The sequence below is a fragment of the Myotis brandtii genome, unplaced genomic scaffold (assembly GCF_000412655.1).
Source record: "Myotis brandtii unplaced genomic scaffold, ASM41265v1 scaffold254, whole genome shotgun sequence".
Taxonomy (NCBI): domain Eukaryota; kingdom Metazoa; phylum Chordata; class Mammalia; order Chiroptera; family Vespertilionidae; genus Myotis; species Myotis brandtii.
The window spans coordinates 733,653-748,348 of NW_005359634.1; the positions used below are offsets into that span (position 1 = coordinate 733,653).

A 14,696-nucleotide genomic window follows, 5' to 3' on the forward strand; every position below is an offset into this window, starting at 1 on the left:
AAACAAAACAAAACAAAAAAAACAAAATGGTATTCACATTTTGATATTGATCTATAATAATAAAAGCATAATATGCTAATTAGACCAGACATCCTTCTAGAGGAAGCCCGGGCTGTGAGGGAAGCCTGGGTTCCTGGTGCCAGAGGGAAGCTGGTGCCGGCAGCCGGGGGGAAGGAAGGCCTACTCTTGCATGAATTTCATGCATCTGGCCTCTAGTATAATTATAATATTCCACTAATTTTATTTGATTCAAGACTTATTTTTATTATTCTTTATTAACTCAATAATTATTCTATGTACAGTATAGTTTTGTTTAAAATATGGTATTGAGCTTTTATTGTTGTTGATTTTAGAGAGAAAGGAACGGAAAGGGAGAGAGAGAGAAACATTGACTGATTGCATTGAATCTGCAACCTGGGTATGTGCCCTGATTGGAATTGAACCTGTGACCTTTCAGTGCATGGGATGACTCTCAAAGAAGTGAGCCACACTGACCAAGGCAAAAATATTGTTTTAGGGAAAAATAACTTTTCCTATACATATAGTGTTGAAAATATTGTACTGAAAAAAAAGTGTGTTCAAAGAAGTTTGTGTAGTATATTCCAAGAGGCATTCTAGTGAAAAAGAGATTAAGAGAGAGACATATGGGTTGTGCCTATCCTATATAATAAAAGGCTAATATGCAAATCGACCAAACGGTGGAACAACCAGTCACTATGACACACACTGATCACCAGGGGGCAGACGCTCAATGCAGGAGCTGCCCCCTGGTGGTCAGTGCGCTCCCTCAGGGGGAGTGCTGCTCAGCCAGAAGCCCTGTGCTGGGCTCACAGCTGGCAAGTGCAGAAGTGGGGCTGGGAGGCTCTCCTGCCTTCATAGTAGAGCAAAGGATGTCTGACTGCTGACTTAGGCTCTCATCCCCTGAGGGCTCCCAGACTGCAAGAGGGCACAGGCCAGGCTGAGGGACCCCAGCCATATGTACGTTCGGGGCGACTAGGCCGGCAGGGGAGGGCCGTTAGGGGTGACCAGGCAGGCAGGCAGAAGCGATTAGGGGTGATCAGCCAGGCAGGGGAACAGTTAGGGGCATTAGACAGGTAGGCAGGTAGGTGGTTAGGAGCCAGTGGTCCTGGATTGTGAGAGAGATGTCCAACAGGCAATTGGACATCCCCTGAGGGGTCCCGGATTGGAGAGGGTGCAGGCTGGTTTGAGGGACCCCTCCCCCCGTGCACGAATTTCATGCACCGGGCCTCTAGTTTATTATGAAGCTACAATCATTTCAGCTATACACCTTAAACAGATAGCTCAGTAGAACAGAATATATTGGTCACCAAATGTAAAAATTATATCCGTACTATACAAACTTATACATAGCAAATGAATGAGATTATTGGCTAGCAATAGAGAAAACAATTTAGATTGATATATAATTATGAACACTAATTCCAGATAACTTAAAGTGTTAACTAGAAAATCTAGAAGAAAACAGAAATGAATTTGCCAATTTTATGCAAGAAGAGTTTCCTAAGTTTAGAAGTAATACGTCAATGAGAAAAATACACGGAGTTGATTATAGTGAAGTTTTAAAATTCTGTGTGTATGAGTTTAAAAGTAAAACCAAATATTTACAGCAAATAGGATACCAAATATTCAATATAAGAGCTCTCACAAATCCATAAGAAAAATATAAGTCACTGATAGATATGTGGGAAACAGCACAAACGACAGCTTGTAAGAGAAGAAATACAAATAGTGAGCCAAATTATGGGGAAAAAATAACTTCGCTAGTAGTCAAAGAAATAAAATTCATAACTGGGACTATCATGGCCATTGATTAGATTAGAGGAGTCATTAAAAATATCACAAAATTCAATGGCATACGGGTGTGGTGAACTAACTGGGTACTATGCACTTAACTAGTGTTGGGTAAAATAACAGAACCCTTTAGAAAGTAATTTGGCATGCTGACCCGAGTTATAAGTGTTAATACTTTTTGACTCATATTTTGGAATTTGCTATACTTTTTTTTCCCACAAAGATGATCATTACAAAATTGTTTATAATAGCAGAAAACCATGTCTGTGTTGGAGTGGGAGGGCAAATTAAATAGCTCATGGTTAAGTAAGCTAACCATATAAAGTGCCAACACTTTATATAATAGTATGCAATCATTAAAATAACTCTGCAAATAAACAAGAGTGATGCTACATGCTTTTTAAAATAGTAGAAGTCAGAATTCTATACCCTGTGTAATTGCCCAACTTCATCACATAAGAAACAACACATACAAATAAGTCATGAGATTATAACCAGAATACAAACAGTGGATGTGAGAAGTGATGAGATGATAAAAGATTCTTTTAAAAAAAGCTTTTCTCTGTTTTTTTTCCCCCAAATAAAAAAAATACATACATTGCCTTTATAACTAAATAAAATAAAGAAAGAAGAAAGAAGAGATGATGTTCTGGTGCTTGCAGTCAAATGGGAAATTTTTCCTATGCAACTATTCAAATAAGCATTACCAAAGTCCATGAAACAATCACACAGATGCTGGTGACTGCACCCTGGAAAGCCTAACTGGATCAGAGACCACTGTAAAGAGCCAATATCCTACAAGGAGCTGATGACAGCTCTAAATAAGCCTGAAGTCATGTACCAACCTGCCCAAGGAGACTTTCCATATAGTCATAGCTGCTGTAATACATTACTAGGCTTTAAACACATCAAATGCGTACTGGTCAGGAAATAAGCCTGGTAGTTAGGTATTTTTGTTTATGTTCAACATAACATGTGTCTGTGTTTTTCAACTCGGTTAAGGTCATAGTGTTTTTCCATTATAAAACTGCTATTAGAAGAAAGAAAGATCAGCGTCCCACCATACAGTGTGTTTTTAATGTAGGAGCAATCAGTAGGCGTGGGGTCCATTTTGTTGTGGTTTGTTTTTCAAAGATCATTTAAAAAATTCAGATTGGATTTGTGCTGGTACTATTTTAAATCAAGGAAGCAAATTGGTGATATCATTTTACTTGTAGATTGCTGCTTCTTAGAATAGATGATGATAAATAGAATGCAATATACAGTGGGGGAGGGGGGGTAATCGTCCATTTAGCTTTACAGTTCTATCAGCAAAATGCCAGGGGAGAAGCAATATCTTGTTCTCTTTGAATTGTGTTTTTGCAATCTGAGATTCAAGTTCAGGTTTCTTGAGGCACCCCTGGGCATTGAATCTGAATTAATTACTGTGTCCAATTTCCTCCACCTAGTCCCTAAGACAAGTGCAAACAAGCCAGCAATGGTTCCCCTCATGACCACTAGAGATTATATCAAAGGAAAGTTTGAAGTTGTAGAATGTTCTACTGGTAAGAATTTATCCATTGAGAAAGAACAAAGGGAAAATCAGGTTGGCACAAATTGGAAGCTATTGGATACACTCAATATCTTCTAGTTGAATTCACACCTTTCAGGTATGGATTAAAACACATCACAAAGAGCTTTGTTATTATAATTGAAGGAGGTGGTTTCTTTCTTCCCTCCTTCCCTTCTTTCTTCCTTTCTCTCTTTCTTTTTGTATTCTAAGAGAAATTAGCTGGATACTTAATTCGGAAGACAGACCTCATGTCAGGTTGCATGTGTGATAGTTGGGGTTGCCACCCATTCCTATGGGGAAAGTGATTCTTTATGACAGGCCTGAGAACTGTCCTCCTTAAAGAATGACTCATGAAAACAAAAAGCAGATCTAGGCTTTTTTGAAGCTGTTTTGAAAAGACTGGTACCAATGTTCACAATATCTTATTTCCTGTGATATCTTATTCCCAGTAAATAATGAGTGGATTAACAACTCATTATTATGATAAAAAGGAATTTCATCATTTTTTCCTCTAAAAGCAGACACTTGCTCTGGATTGTCTTTCTGTCTTGGCTGTGATTCTCTATAAAATCTATTGATGAAGCACTCCCTAGGCTGGTCCTAGGGGAAGCAAAATGGAATACCTTTTCTTATTCTCATTATTAGAAACACTAAAGAAGAATCCTCTCCTCTTTAATTCAAAATTTGGGGCAGAAATTTGAGAATGACTTTGAAAATCACCGATGAGGTGAAGAGAATGCCATACCGAGTTTAATTTTTGTATAAGGGAGTATTTTAAAAATAATGTGTTACTATTAATAACAACAAATAAAGCAATAAAAGCCAACTACTGGCAGTGGGGAAGCTGGGCCCTGAGAGCAGGTCTCTGGGTAGTGCCCTTTTCTGACACAAAACATTGTATCTGTCAGTTGTGAATTAATACTTATGACCCCCCAGCCCCAAATTAGAACAGATTCAAGATGGTTTTTATACTAACATAATCCTCACTTACATTCCAATGTTACTTTCTTGAATCAGAAAGTTTTAGGCTTTGGGCTGATATTCTGGAAGGTTGTGGCCAATCTCAGATACACCTATTGTTATGGGGTGAATTGTGTTCCCCAAAAAGATCTGGTGAAGTTCTAACCTCCAGTACCCTCAGAATGTGACCTTATTTGGAAATGATCCTTACTGATGTAATTAGTTAAATGAGGGTAGGCCCCTAATCTAATATGACTCGTGTCCTCATGTAAAAAAGAATGCCATGTGAAAAGACAGAGACACACACGAAGGAAGACAGCCACGTCAGGACAGAGATAGAGACTGGAATTGGCTGCCACAAGACAAGGAATGCCTGGCGCCACCAGAAGCCGGGGGGAGGCTAGGAAGCGGCTCTGGAGGGAGCATGGCCCTGATGACACCTTGACCTCAACTTTTGGCTTCCAGAACTGTGAGGCAGTACATTTCTGTTGTTTTAACCTATCCAATCTGTGGTACCTTCTAACAGCAGCCCTGGGAGACTAATCAACCTATGGAGGTGTGCCGTGCCTGGGTGAGTGTCATTAAGTATCATGTCCGAGATACCATTTCTGCAGAAAGAAAATGGAGAGAAAGAGAAAAACGATTTTTCCCCCCAAAGCTGTATAGATGTTTGGGGTTGCTGACTATGAAGTTTTGTGAATGGCTAGATATCTGAAAAGTTCATCCTCAAGTTCCCTAATGTTCCCTAAAGGCCCTGCTGTCTCCACCCTTGTAATCCATGTCTTGATAAGGTTGTTTAGATGGCATACATGACCAGGGTGACCAAGGCACTCAGGCAGTGACCAAGGGCCTGAACCAGGAGTCTGCTTCTAAAAATTGCTCCCAGAAAAATCAAGATTGGATCATGATAGGGCAAATGATCCTTGCTTTAGCTCTGGCTTAAGGATTCTCAGTTGGCTCTGCTATGGGGTTAAAGCCCGGAAGGCCTGTGGTGACTGATGCTGACTGCTGAGGGCTGGGTTGTGCTGAGAAGGATTCTGGTGCTGTGCCTGCATCAGAATCCTTGATGGATGGACTCTTACTAGTGAACTCACACAGCGTATGGAAATGGGGAATGTTGAGCCTCGGCCTTGGATTTGCTGACTCTGGGCCTCCTATAGGCTAAAATCAGTTAGTGATGGTAGATTGAGAGTTACCTTTTCATAACCAAATAATCCAAGATGTATAGCAGTTAGTTTATAATTTACATCCCAAGAGTCCTGGCGTAGGAAAGATTCACAACCCTCAACAGTCACCTGGTTGGCTTATAACAGTCAGAGTCTGGGAGAAAGGACTTTCTCTGGCTGAACAATTGAGGTGATTTTCGTAAAAGGACTATTTGCAAAGATGTCGGCAGGATTTTAGAGAGAGCAACAAAATGTGTGGCTTACTTTAGGCAGCTCAGAGCAGGGAGCCCTGTGTACACTTCAGGGGAAGGGAGCAGTTACCAAAGCTGGGAGAGAGCTGTGTGGACCAGCCTCCTGAGAGGCGCTGTGCATTCAGGAGAGGCTTCGCTCTCCTCCTTCACTCCATTTCCTGTTAGTGACTCGCCTTGGGTGAACCCAACCAGAAGCAGGAAGGCTGGGGAGTCCAAGGATACAGTCAGCCTTTGGGGGCACTGAGCAGAGAGTGGGCACGTGGGTAGAGGGCACCTCCCAGCAAATGGGAACTAACCAGTACAGACATCGTTTAGTTAAGAACATTTTGATTGCAAGTGACAAACCCTATCCTAATCTAACAGACAAAAAGGGGATTTACTGGAAGTCTCAGTGGCAAGTGCATGAGTTCATCTGAACCTCAGAAAAACTTAACTGGACAACACTTAAGCATTGGCATCGTGGATTTTCATCTCTGTTTTTTTCTCTATTTAGCTTTATTCTCTTAAATCAGTTTCATCCATGGGCTTCTACCTTTTTACCTTCAATACCAAAGGGAGACTAAATCCAGTGTGAACTATCTCAGGACCGACAGGTGGTAGGGGAGGTTTGGAGAGCTAGAGTTATTAGGAAAGGTCTCAGGAGAGGAAAAAGAAAAAGGAATGAGTTAGAAATGGCTTGAAGGAAGAATGGAGGTGCCATTATCTCAGATCAAACAGAGGAGGGAAAGAATGGACAGGGGATGGGAGAGGCTAACAGGGAAACTTTTCTGGGTGTTGGAATGCTTTACTTCCTAATTTGGGAGGTGGTTACATGGGTGTGTGTATATTATATGTATCCTATATAATAAAGATGTAATATGCAAATGGTTGTTACGCCGTGAAGTGTAACGACCAACTGTGTAATGACCGATCAGGAATCAGCAGGAGGGTGGGGCAGTGAGCTACAAGTGGGCAGGGGAGAGATACAGGAGGGGGCAGGGCATCAAGCTATGAGAGGGAGGGGAGGGGAGCTACAGGAGGGCACGGCAGTGGGCGGAGAGCTACTGGAGGGCAGCAGCCAGCTACTGGCGAGCTACTGGCACACAGATGTGCAGGGCTACTAGTATATACATATATGTACTAATTGGGATGTGTACTTTTCTACACATTTGTTAGACCTCAATAAAAAAATTCTCTTGGCCCTAACCGGTTTGGCTCAGTGGATAGAGTGTCGGCCTGCGGACTCAAGGGCCCCAGGTTCGATTCCGGTCAAGGGCATGTACCTTGGTTGCGGGCACATCCCCAATAGGGGGTGTGCAGGAGGCAGCTGATCGATGTTTCTCTCTCATCGATGTTTCTAACTCTCTATCCCTCTCCCTTCCTCTCTGTAAAAAATCAATAAAATATATTTTTAAAAAAATTATCTTGAAAGAATGTCAGGTCTTTAAGCCTGGCAACAGGGTGCATTGAAAAATGAAGGAAAGAAAAACTTCACAAGTGATAGCTACCATTTATGGAGCCTCTTCATGGAACCAGGCATTTCCCATAATCTCCAATGCGCAACTCAACTTGAAAGCCTTGATCTTTAAATGAGGAAGCCTTCTGAGAGGGTAATTAATCCAAGGACAAAGCTGGGAAGTGGTGGAGCAGGGATCTGAACCTGTTCGCTTGCTCATTCCTCACGAAGATTTCTATTAGGCCTAATATGTGCCAGACCCTGCAGTGAACAAGCCAAAGTTTCTGGCCTCAAGGTCTAGTGGGGGAGACAAGCAGCAAACAAGTAGCATTGTGATAAATCAATGAAAGGAATGACAAAAAAAAAAAAAGGTAAGAAAGAAAGATCTCAGGATGGTTTGAGTCTCACATCTGCTGACTCCTAACAAGCCAGCTGTGCCCAGGGCTTCAGGCGCTGGGATTGGCCCACCCCTCTAGGTCCATGTGCGTGGAGTGGAGGGAGGAAGAGCTCCCCAAGGAAAAGGCACCAATCCCAGGAAAAGGGAAGGGTCCTGGGCAGAAAGAGAATAGGTGTCTACCACAGGGAGAACACAGAAGCAGAGATGAGGATGAGAAAATCAAAGAGGGGGAGGGGCATTCTGCTGTGTTTCCCATGATAGGAGCTCTGGCTGCAACTTTGGAGAAAGGGCAGGTTGGGCTTTACCTAGAAGCTGAGATTTTTGCTCAAATTATTCTTCCTGCCTCTATGGCAGATACCTTCCTGACTGCCTTTAACGTAGACAAAAAGGGTGAAATTCTCAGCCTGTGTCTGACCCAAGACTGGCTTTCCCCTTGGCTCATCATGGCTCCATGCAGATTGTGGCCCAGGCCTGCCAGTTCATTTGCTCTTCCTGCCATGTTGGCCGACTCCTTTCCATGCATCTCCATCTGTCACGATCCTACTCATCATCCAAGACCCTGCTCAGATCTCACCATCTCCACCAAAGCATCCCTGCTCCCACCTGCAGGAAGGAAGCTTTCAGTCCCCAGTTCTTCTGTTACTATCAGAGAGCTATTTAAATATTCATCAAGGTCAGCTTTCCATCAGACTTCTTTATCTATGTCAGCCTCCTTCACCTGACAGTAGATCCTAAAGCAGCGGTTCTCAACCTGTGGGTCGCAACCCCTTTGGCGGTTGAACGACCCTTTCACAGGGGTTGCCTAAGACCATCCTGCATATCAGATATTTACATTACGATTCATAACAGTAGCAACATTACAGTTATGAAGTAGCAACGAAAATAATTTTATGGTTGGGTCACAACATGAGGAACTGTATTTAAAGGGCCAGAAGATTGAGAACCACTGGGGAAGGGGCCATGCCTTCTCTGCACACCCTCACCCCCCACGCCCACACCCCTACACCCCCACATGCACTTGGGCCTGGCACAGGTCCTATTCTAACCGCCAAAAGAACCCTGGAGCAGTGGGAAGGAATGGGGGCTTGACCCCTGTCTCATGTCCATCACTCCCACTTTACATTCCTCCAGTTGCTTTTTGCTTCCCCATTTTTTTGGTTGTAAATATGGTCACATCGGGATATATTTAAGATGAGAGTTTGGCTTTCTTTCTTTCTTTCTTTCTTTCTTTCTTTCTTTCTTTCTTTCTTCTTTCTTTTTTTTTTTTTTTTTTTTTTTTTTTTTTGAGAGTTTGGCTTTTAAAAGTATGCAACCAAAACACTGACTCCTAACTCTACCATGGTCAAACACGTGACTATATTTCCTTTTAGAAACTGATGTGACTCATAAATAGCAGGGTTGAACTCTTTTAGAGAATGATATTTGCATAGGAATATTTGGAAAAGTATTGATTATTAAGCCATTTGGTCAAATTTGCAAAGGCAGGAAACATCATTTGCCTATCTAGAGGGAGAGCATGATCAGACCTCTGCAGCTATTGCTACATTAGAACCCTTTTGTTCAGAGACATTTTACCTTCACGTTGGTTTACACTTGACTGTTAAGAAACAGAAGTAAAACTGTTCATAATGTTGACTGAGGGTCAATGGGCTTTCTTTCCTTCTTTTTTCTGGTGTTAACCACAGGTGTCTCTAACCGTTCAGAGCCTTTCTAAGTGACCCTTTCAGTTTCTATAGCTACTACTTTGTGGACTAAAGTTCAACAGTTTGTGGGTTGGACATTTTGACTTGGTAACCCCTAAGCACATTATGAAAAAAAAAAAAAAAAACCAATGCAACTTAACATCCTTGTGAAGATAACTGCTGAAATCCAAGTAAACAAAAACTCTTGAGTTTTATGACTACTACTTACTAGCACATCTGTGTCAAGCCATAGTAATCAATTAAATAAAATGTAGCTTCTAGTTATTAAATAAAGTCACACTTAAAAAATTTATCAGAAGAGGTAAAGGAGAGGACTTAAATGTTTCTGTTATGTCTAGCTAGGATGTCAAACAAGCAACCACACCTCCCTTGCCTTCCTCCACCAAACTAAAGAAGGAGAAATAAAAATAGGAAGGAAGAAAATCTTTAATTTAGCCAAATAAACTAGAAACTGTTAACATTACTCCTCTTTTGGATCTAACCCCCATCATGACATTTTACTGAATCCACACTTCTATACTCATCACTGTAATTTTTCTAGAGGTAAAACAGAACAACAAATGTGACGGTGTTCAAGGGAGGTTAGGAAAGAGGACATTTAGCATTTCTAGCTTCTATAGTAGAAGATGGCAAGGGAATAAAGAAAGTTAGAAATGACAGCTGGGTTACCCAACTAGGTAAGAGAAGGGCTTGGGCACGGGCAAGGGGTGGAATATATAGGATATGCTGGAGGAAGGGCAAATAGATGACATCTCACTGGGGCTGAGGTTAGGTGAGAATCTTTAATAATAAAAGTTTAATATGCTAATTAGAATGGGCGACCTTCTGGATGAAGCTGGGGCTGCAAGGGAAGCCCGGGTCCTGGATGCTGGAGAGAAGCCCAAGACCCGGGTCCTGGATCCCAGAGGGCAGCCGGGAGAAGGAAGGCCTACCCTTTGCACGAATTTCGTGCATCGGGACTCTAGTTAAGAGATAAGATTAGAGAAACAGCTTGCACCAGGACCTTACCCACCAAATGAAGTAGTCTAGAATTTATCCTTTTAGCAATGGGGACCCACTGGATATTTGCGAGTGGAAAAGTGACATTAAAGCAGAGTTTGAGCACCAATAATCTGGCCAGAACATAGAATGTATTGAAGGAGGAAAGCCTGAGGAGGAGGTAAGACCATGGGTAAGAAGACACGAATTGGAATGGTGATTCTCAGTGGTATGGAATAAAAGGTATGATTATGCAGAGATGATAGAGCATGAATGTTCAGGACTTGTTGGCTGATAGAGGGAGCATCAAGGCTGACTTTGCAGCTTTACGCCTGGGTAAGGGGGACATATGTAAAAGAAGTAGGAAACCAAGAAAGGAGCTGGTTTTAGGAACAAGTTGATTAGTTCAAATTTAGATGTGGCATTAGCGGTAGAGGCAGCAGGATGAGCAATGGAAACATGTAACAGGCAGATAACATGCAGCTCACAAGATATTGAACATTAAGAATAACGCCGCCTCTAGTGCTGCTCCCAGAATGTATTTGGCACAGGAAGTGTGATGATGTTTCCTAGAGGAGAGTTGACGGATTATTTCAGAGAGAGGCAAGTAATTCTGTCCATAGTCTGTACTTGGCAGAAGGGAAGCCTGAAAACTTTTTGAGATTAGTAGTAATGGCCCTAAAGAAGAGGTGGACATCCCATGGTAAGTAGGATGAAATATCCAAGGATATCCCAAAACCTGGGAGAAGAGAATCCAGGCTGTATGACAGTTGAGACAATTCCCACAACTGCACTCATTAGTGATGTCACCAGTTTTGGAGTGAGAAAGAACCAGATAGTATTCAGAATCATCTGTATACTTGTTTAGTAAACTTCAGGTGTAGTTCTCTTTCTAAAGGGTGCTGTCATCCCAACAGATGCTTTGTCAGGTTCCATAAAGGACCTCTATGTAAACTGTTATAGATTGAAACTAATCTGGGTGTATGGGAACTAATACAGTCAAGATGCTGTGTCAGAACTGACAAAGCCTGGACAGGCACTTTAGAATGGTTCTTTGCCAGGCCTGTGTTGGCTGGATCATGCCTGCTGCTGCAGAGTCGATGCTGCCTGATGCTAGAGTTGAGCTAAGGGTGATTGCCATGCCTAGTCATTCAGCTTGAGGTGGAGAGGATTTGATTTTAAGCATTTTTTAGAATAAATGTGTTCATCAAATTTACTGCATGGAGTAGGATTATGTTTTTACTTTAAAAAGTTATTAACAAGAAAAACTTCTGAATGCCCCCCAAATTAAAATATTCATTAAAAAATTTTGTTGCTCTGGCTGGGTGGCTCAATTGGTTGGAGCGTCATCCCCTACACCAAAAGGGTTGCGGGTTCAAACCCCAGTCACACACCTAGGTTGTGGGTTCGATCCCTGGCTGGGGCGGGTTGTGGGTTCAATCCCCAGTCAGGGCACACACCTAGGTTGTGGGTTCGATCCCTGGCTGGGGCATGTACGGGAGGCCATCAGTTGATGGATGTTTCTCTCTCTCTCTCCCTAAAATCAACTTTTTAAAAAGCGTATCCTAGGTGAGGATAAAAAAAAATGTCAAAGGGAATAGAAATAAGGTGAACATAATCATCCTTATAATAGGATGATAGTTTTGTTAAGTCAATGTGAGTATCTGACCTGTTTCCAGGGTTTTCATCTATATACTGGGTTGCCAAGGCAACCAAGAAGCATGCAGTAGGACTTGAACACCTAAATTAATTTTATGAATGTCAGCTACCACATTTCTTTTATCTTGTGTTATACAAAGCCCAGAGCCCAGCAAGCATTTACATTTTACTTTGACTTATATTTTGAATGCTGTTTTCATTTCATAGTAAGGATGGTTATGTATATATCTTATATAGAATTACATATAAACTATTTATGTAAAATATGCAAGATGTATGTATGTATCCATGTATGGGGAAGAAATTGCAAGTGTGCCTATTTGTAAAATTTTAATGGGGCAATAGACACTGAAGAAAAAAGAACCCAAAGAACAAACAATAACAACAACAAAAATTTTGATTATCCACATGTGAATTAAAATTAAAGACTAAGTTTTCTGGATTTTTCTAGAAGAAGCAGTCATGTTTTTAAAAAAAGTCCAATTGATATCAGAGATTTGCTGAAATTCCATTGTTTGGGGCTCTGGCGCTTTTACAGTAAAGTCCTTGTCATTCAGGGGCATCTGGAGGACAGATGGCTGGGGCAGAGGGCACAGACGTGAGCAACAGCTGACAGTGGCTGGCCAGGAGACCTCCGGGGTCCAGAGGACACAGGTGCTGGAAAGCCCATGGGCCCACTTCAGGTAATCAGTCAGGAACGGGGCAATTCAACCCAACAACATGCGTCAACTCAAACAGTGGTGAACAATGCAATCAAACCTCTGTCTTCACCTTTTCAACGTGTGGCCTGGGCAGAGCAGAACAACTGAGATCTTGTCCTTTGGCCTTGACAAAAAATGCTTGAAAACTCTCCACATTAAACTTTGAGCCCTACTGGGAGAGACAAGCTGTTTTAGCTCCTTTCTTGTTGTGGGTACCTGCTGCTGTTTACAGAGACCTCTCCCAGCTGACTGAGATGCGTGGCTAGGATTCCTATCTCATGGTGCCTAAACCGTTTGCCTGGTGGGTCTCTGATTCCCTGACCCCAGGTTTCCTCACCTGATTCTTCCTTTTTCTCTTCACAGCGTCTGAATTTGTCTGTCTACAAGACCTTGCTGATCCTCTCAGCACTCCCCCATCCCTTTTCCTAGTTGAAGTCCCTATCCTGGCTTCTAAGTCTACCCACATTATACATGAACATGAAGACCTCAAGGAATGCTAGTCCTCCAACACTGTACACCGACGAATCAAGGCTGGAATATGTCTGTGATGTTCCCTGTTGCTTGCCTAGCACTTAACAGCGCCCACACATGCCTGACACAGAGTAGACATGAACGAAAGAACAAAAAATTAAAATAAGTTGATAATGTAGTATTTACCCCAAATAGGAAACTTAGAAATAGTTTTAATATGGATTGAAACAAAAAGATGTTTCTTTTTAGCCAGCTTATTTAAAAAATTTTTTAAATGAAAAAGTTTATATATTTATAGTTAATTGAGATTTAAATTCTAAGTGTTTTGACCTGCCACCTCAATGTCCCTCAAACATACTAGGTCTTACTTCAGGGCTTTCATATTTGCTCTTCTCTCTGCCTGGAATATTTCCTCATTTACTGCATGCCTTACGTGTTCTGGAATGTTCTTTTCTTAGTTTCTTGTGTGGCTCATGTGTTCACTTCCTGTATATCTCTGCTCAAATGTCCACCTGGTAGATCATATACTCATGGGTGCATTTCTGTCTCCTCCCACTAGAATTTGCAAGCTTCATGTGAGAACACCTTTATTTTCTTCACTACCAATCCTCACTCCCTGGAATGGTGCCTGATAGGTGCTCAGTAATATTTCAATGGATGAATGATTGAATGTAGAAACTTAAATATGCACTTCTAAATCTGATGCTTAAAATGACATTTCTCAATCAGTAATTCAGTTCAGCTAGGTAACTGTTGTTAGACTACACAAGAAATTATGAAAGGAAATAGCTTTACTGTTTTTAATTTTATTGCATTTAACAACAAACTAAGTTTATATTTATAAACATTGTGACCCGGGGGTATATTTTCTTCACTTTTATTTACCCTTTTGATCCTCATTAATCTATCTGAAAATATGTTACTTCTTACTCAGCAATATTTTCTCCGCAGGCTAAATAAGACAGAACATCTGCCCCCTAGATGCATATAATGAATTATAAAAGTACACACCCAGGTCAGGTATACCAAAAGCAAAGATCTTCAAACACACTAACATTTAACCTGTAAATGGATCTTTCTAGTGGGCTTTTGACAATCTGATAGCTAAAGTACACTTATGAATTAATGTTTCTAAAGCCACGCACTAATCATTCATGAATAATTCTATTAAAAATAATTTTTCTCAGATCTAATAGGAAATCCCAAGCCAACACCATGAGAAAGAATACATCAAATGTGGGAATTTGTCATATAATATATTAGACACCAGATTCTAAACTTGGGATTTTTTTCTAAGCTCACAAAGTATACATGCACTTGTCATTTATGGGAGGATGATGATCAAAATGGATGTAAAAGGTTATAAACAAAGATCAGAATAATAAAGGGCAGGGGAGATGACAATGGTGATTCAGAATGTCCAGAGAAAATTGTGTGGGTCATTGAACAGTGATCAGGTCCACAGGTTTTTGTTTAAGCCACCCAAACAAGAGTTACACTTTATTCTTTAGTTGTTGAAACATAAGGCAGAATCTCCTGCTGCTCACTCTCAGGCAAGAACTGTTACTAAAGCTTCTACAGAGAAGCCCCAAGGCCTCTTCCTCTCTTACC

The 14,696-nt window shown here is 41.3% G+C and overlaps 1 protein-coding gene across 2 annotated transcripts in view; it reads left to right on the forward strand.

Annotated features, from left to right (window-relative positions):
• Positions 1-10,878: 10,878 nt before the first annotated feature.
• The window catches only part of DNAJC5B (DnaJ (Hsp40) homolog, subfamily C, member 5 beta), an 88,619-nt gene continuing 84,801 nt past the window's right edge, over positions 10,879-14,696 (forward strand). For both annotated transcript variants that reach the window (XM_014541014.1, XM_014541015.1), the window contains exons 1-2: positions 10,879-10,957; positions 12,471-12,596. The gene's annotated coding sequence lies outside the window, so the exon portion shown is untranslated. The remainder of the gene's footprint in view (positions 10,958-12,470; positions 12,597-14,696) is intronic.